Genomic DNA, 6,103 nt, shown 5'->3' with positions numbered 1-6,103 from the left:
GTGCTGTCACACATTCACGTGATGCTTGAGACACAAGAGCCCACATTCGAACCCTGTGGAGGGCGCCAAAGAACTGGTCGAAGAATTACCCCCTCCATGCAGAAGAATGACGGTTAAACATCACTGGCCCGGTTGAACATCACTGACTGTTCCAAAGAGCATTCAAATATTAAACATTTTGACCAGCCCCCCCACACACAAGTATACAGTACCAGTCAAAGGTTTGGAGACACCTACTCATTCCAGGAATTTTTTTTTATTTTTACTATTTTCCACATTTCAGAACAATAGTAAAGACATCAAAACTATGAAATAACACATGGAATCATATAGTAACCAAAACAAATGTTAAAGAAATCGAAATATATGTTATATGTGATATGCTTCAAAGTAGCCACTATTTGCCTTGATGGCAGCTTTGCACACTCTTGGAATTCTCTCAACCAGCTTCACCTGGAATACTTTCCCAACAGTCTTGAAGGAGTTCCCACATATGCTGCGCACTTGTTGGCTGCTTTTCTTTCATGAGGAATGAGTAGGTGTGACAGTTACTGTGATATATATATATATATAATATATATAATATTTGGCCTGACTAAGCGGTTTTCTGCTGATCATTACTGTATGAGAATGGTCTCGTCTGGTATATATTTCACAGGATTCAGGGTGCAAAATCAGGGTTTGAAGTGAGGGGTCGTAGCCTATATAGGGGTTGTAGGACTCCTGAGAGGCACAGCGGTCTAAGACACTGCATCTTGGGCTAGAGGTGTCACTACAGACACCCTGGTTCGAATCCAGGCTGTATCATAATCTTCCGTGATTGGGAGTCCCATAGGGCGGCGCACAATTGTCCAGGTTTGGTCGGTTTAGGCCGTCTTTGGAAATAATATATTTTTTTAAATAAACAATATGGGTTGGTTCGGAGAGGGGTTGGAGATAAGGCTGGACCCTTTAAGAAAGGGAGTGGGACTCACTCACTCTGAGTCATCACATTCCATAACATCATGGATTTATGAATAGTCACATCACAAGATGACATTGTAGCTAGACTGGCTGGTTAGGCCTACATGTAAAGTCTGTTATACACTGGTAATTGTTTGAGGCAATATTGCCGAGCAATTTTGCTGGCAACGGGGTGAGGAAAGGATGACTGTCCTTGTCTCACTGACCCTCTTGCACTGTCTCTGCTTTTCAGATGAAGCCAACACACATTCCTTCTCCAGGGTTGGGGAGTAACTAATTACATGTAGTCTGATTACAAAAAACTAACTGTAGTCAGTTACATTACCAGCAAAAGAAATATTGTAATCAGATTGCAGATACTTTGAAATCTAGATGATTGGATTACTTTTACATTTAGAAAGGATGTTTGCGGAAAAAAATACATTATGACACCTTCCTGTTTTCTCAATGACACTCAATTCAGCATTGAAAAAAAAGCACAAGTTTAAGTTTGTTCCACCTGAGTCCACTATGATGACACAACAAATGCATTTGATGGACCTTTTTGTCTTCTTCTAATGCTTCTTAAGGGGAAATTAATCAGATAACGTTACTGAGTTTGGTTACTGATTACAATTTTGGAGTGGTAACTAGTAACGGCTTACATTTAGAAAGGAACCTACACAACACTGTCCCTCCCCCATATTTCAGAGTTATATCAGTATTTTACCCCAAGCCCATTGTGGTGTGGTGTAACCTGAGAAATATTCTCCACAAGTGTACTATCAACCCTAAGACACATTAGAGCTGCTGAAGGTTTCCGGCAGTGTCCCTCATTAGAGATAATAACAATAAGCCTTTCAATGCATTTCAAAATCCAGACATATTTTTGTCCTGTGGCTGAACACTGCAACATAATGACCCAGCATTTGTAGAGAATGGACCAGGTTACATTAGGCCTACATTACCACACTGGCTCTTGTAAAGCCTAACATCCAAACACCTGCCCCCCCCCCCAACTAATGGCCGATCCAGTTTCTTTGCCATCGGCCGTCACACAAGCTTCTTCTGATAAATAGGCTGCCCAGTCCCGGTCTCTCAAGCTTCTCCTGGAGGAAGCTGGGGTGGTATAACGTCCCAGGATGCCTGTACACATTAAGACAGATGGTCTGAATCTGGCCTGTCTGAGCCATCTGACCAATGATGATAGTGCTAAGATGGCCATAGGAGAGCACACAAACCAAGATGGCCATAGGAGAGCACACAAACCAAGATGGCCATAGGAGAGCATACAAACCAAGATGGCCATAGGAGAGCATACAAACCAAGATGGCCATAGGAGAGCATACAAACCAAGATGGCCAGAGGAGAGAAATACAAACCAAGATGGCCAGAGGAGAGAAATACAAACCAAGATGGCCAGAGGAGAGAAATACAAACCAAGATGGCCAGAGGAGAGCATACAAACCAAGATGGCCAGAGGAGAGCATACAAACCAAGATGGCCAGAGGAGAGCATACAAACCAAGATGGCCAGAGGAGAGCATACAAACCGAGATGGCCAGAGGAGAGCATACAAACCAAGATGGCCAGAGGAGAGCATACAAACCAAGAAGGCCAGAGTAGTGCATACACAAACTCTCAGCGTTTGATTCATGCGCTTGCATATCAGGGGGAAGAAGGAATGGAAAGACCAATTAATTGTTTTTGAGTGGGTGGGTCGGTGCATGGGGGCATTTCTACATCTGATTTGGTTGTCAATGTTCCTTATCCCTTTATTTATAAAAAATAAAAAAAGGTCAAGATTATGTAAAGAAAACTGTAAGCCCACTCACTCCTTTATGCTGATCTTTCAACAGCTGTACACTAATAGGAAACAGACCAAGACCCGTATCAAGTACACTATTGCCTATATAGTGCAGTACTTTTGACCAGGGCCCATGGATAAGTATTTATATAAAGGGGTTACGAATTGCTGATGCCCAGGTCTACTTATTCACCAAATGTCTGCAGCTGCAAGACAATCACCATTTGTTGGATCAAATCAAACTGTGGACCCATCAGGGGTGGATGAAGAAGCCTGTTGTTTTGTGTAGGGCGTGATACACTGATTTACCCTAATAGGATTGTGGTGTGCTGTGGAAGAAATTCTCCAAGATGTTCTTGTGGGAATATGTTGCCACCTTGTGGCTAGTTTTTCAAATGGAATAGAGAAAAGTACTCCCATAGGCTTGTATATGATGTGGCAGATGGACAATGGCTCATGTCTTGGTGCGTCTTAACTTTTCCCTTGCTGCAAAAAAACGAACAAAAAAATGCATTTCTATTTCTGTGTGTGCAAACCACCTTTCAGTTTTTGGACAATGGTTCATGGGCATGGCATAACGTTGGGCAGATTGAATGGGTTGGCAATTTCAGTTGTTATAGATTGTCAACTATCACTAGCTGTGGTGGGGTGTTTCAGATGGGTATACCACAAAGGTATACTACAAATAAGGGAAGCCTTATTTAGCCAGCCAACATTAATGAACAACCATTTATTAAGAAAGCTTAATGATACTGTATGTGTTCTTGGTAGTTGAGTCAATTAGACCATACCCATTTCAAGTTGAAGTACAGTACCAGTCAAAAGTTTGGACCACCTACTCATTCAAGGGTTCTTCTTTATTTTTTACTATTTTCTACATTGTAGAATAGTGACGACATCAACACTATGAAATACCACATATGGAATCATTTAGTAACCAAAAAAGTGTTAAATCAAAATATATTTCATATTCTTCAAAGTAGCCACCCTTTGCCTCAATGACAACTTTGCACACGCTTGGAATTCTCTCAACCAGCTTCACCTGGAATGCTTTTCCAACAGTCTTGAATGAGTTGGGTTGAGGCCGGGAGATTGTGGAGGCCAGGTCAACTGACACAGCACTCCCATTACTCTCCTTCTTGGTCAAATAGCCATTACACAGCCTGGAGGTGTGTTGGGTCTTTGTCCTGTTGAAAAACAAATGATAGTCCCACTAAGTGCAAACCAGATGGGATGTTGTATCGCTGCAGAATGCTGTGGTAGCCATGCTGGCTAACTGTGCCTTAAATTCTAAATAAATCACAGTTACCAGCAAAGCACCCCCACACCATCACACCTCCTCCGGGGTGGGGATTGCAGTGGGAATCTCACATGTGGAGATCATATGTTCACCTACTCGGCGTCTCACGAAGACACGGTGGTTGGAACCAAAATTCTCAAATTTGGACTCATCAGACCACAAGGAAAGATTTCCACCAGTCTAATGTCCATTGCTACTGTTTCTTGGCCCAAGCAAGTCTTTTCTTATTGGTGTCCTTTAGTAGTGGTTTCTGTCCAGAAACTCACTCACGAAGGCCTGAATCACGCAGTCTCCTCTGAACAGTTGATGCTGAGATGTGTCTGTTACTTGAACTCTGTGTAGCATTTATTTGGGTTGCAATTTCTGAGGCTGGTAACTCAAATTAACTTAACCTCTGCAGCAGAGGTAACTCTGGGTTTACCTTTCTTGAGGAGGTCCACATGAGAGCTACTTTCATCAGGGCGCTTGATGGTTTTTGTGACTGCACTTCAAGAAACTTTCAAAGTTCTGGAAATTTTCCGCAGTGACTGATGGACTGTGATTTCTCTTTGCTTACTTGAACTGTTCTTGCCAAATAAATGGACTTGGTCTTTCACGAACTAGGGCTATCTTCTGTATACCACCCCTACCTTGTCGCAACACAACCGATTGGCTCAAACGCATTAAGGAAAGACATTCCACAAATTCACTTTTAACAAGGCACACCTGTTAATTTAAATGCATTCCCGGTGACTACCTCATGAAGCTGGTTGAGAGAATGCCAAGAGTGTGCAAAGATGTCATCAAGGCAAAGGGTAGCTATTTTGAAGAATCTAAAATATATTTTGTTTTGTTTAACACTTTTCTTTGGTTACTACATGATTCCATGTGTTATTTCATAGTTTTGATGTCTTCACTATTATTCTACATTGTAGAAAATAGTAAAAATAAAGAAAAACCTTCAAATGAGTACGTGTGTCCAAACTTCTGACTGGTACTGTACAATTTTTATTTTATTATTTAGGCACGTAAACTGGCTAACTAATTGATCCTGCTTTGTATTCATCCTGATCGTACTACACCGGCTCCGATGCTCGTCGGATGTGGCAAGGCTGCCCATTGACATGAGCCTACCAGACGAGCTAAATGACTTCTATGCTCGTTGAGGTAAGCAACACTGAAGCATGCATGAGAGCACCAGCGGTTGCAGACGGCTGTGTGATCACGCTCTCCATAGCCAATGTGAGTAAGATCTTTAAACAGGCTAACATTCACAAGGCAGCAGGGCCAGATAGATTACCAGGACATGTACTCAGAGTACTCGCTGACACACTGGCAAGTGTCTTCACTGACATTTTCAACCTGTCCCTGACCGTGTCTGTAATACCAACATGTTTCAAGCAGACCACCATCGTTCTTGTGCCCAAGAACACAAAGGTAACATGCCTAAATGACTACTGACCTGTAGCAGTCAAGTCTGTAGCCATGAAGTGCTTTGAAAGGCTGGTCATGGCTCACAACACCATTATCCCAGAAACCCTAGACACACTCCAATTTGCATACCACCCCAACAGATCCACAGATGACGCAATATTTATTGCACTCCACACTGCCCTTTCCCCACCTGGACAAAAGGAACACCTAGCGTTCCAACACCATAGTGCCCTCAAAGCTCATCACTAAGCTAAGGACCCTGGGACTTACCACCTCCCTCTGCAATTGGATCGTGGACTTCCTGATGGGCCGCCCCCAGGTGCTAAGGGTATGTAACACATCTGCCACGCTGATCCTCAACATGGTGGCCCCTCAGGGGTGCGTGCTCAGTCCCCACCTGTACTCCCTGTTCACCCAGGACTTCATGGCCAAGCATGACTCCAACACCATCATTAACATTTGCCGACGACACAACAGTGGTAAGCCTGATCACCGACAACGATGAGACAGCCTATAGGGAGATCAGAGACCTGGCAGTGTGGTGCCAGGATAACAACCTCTCCCTCAACGTGATTAAGACAAAGGAGATGATTGTGGACTAGAGAGGAAAAGGAGGGCAGAGCACACCCCCATTCTCATCAA

The sequence above is a fragment of the Oncorhynchus gorbuscha genome, linkage group LG22 (genome assembly GCF_021184085.1).
Source record: "Oncorhynchus gorbuscha isolate QuinsamMale2020 ecotype Even-year linkage group LG22, OgorEven_v1.0, whole genome shotgun sequence".
In the NCBI taxonomy this organism is placed as follows: Eukaryota; Metazoa; Chordata; class Actinopteri; order Salmoniformes; family Salmonidae; genus Oncorhynchus; species Oncorhynchus gorbuscha.
Note: the sequence above shows the minus strand (reverse complement) of the source record.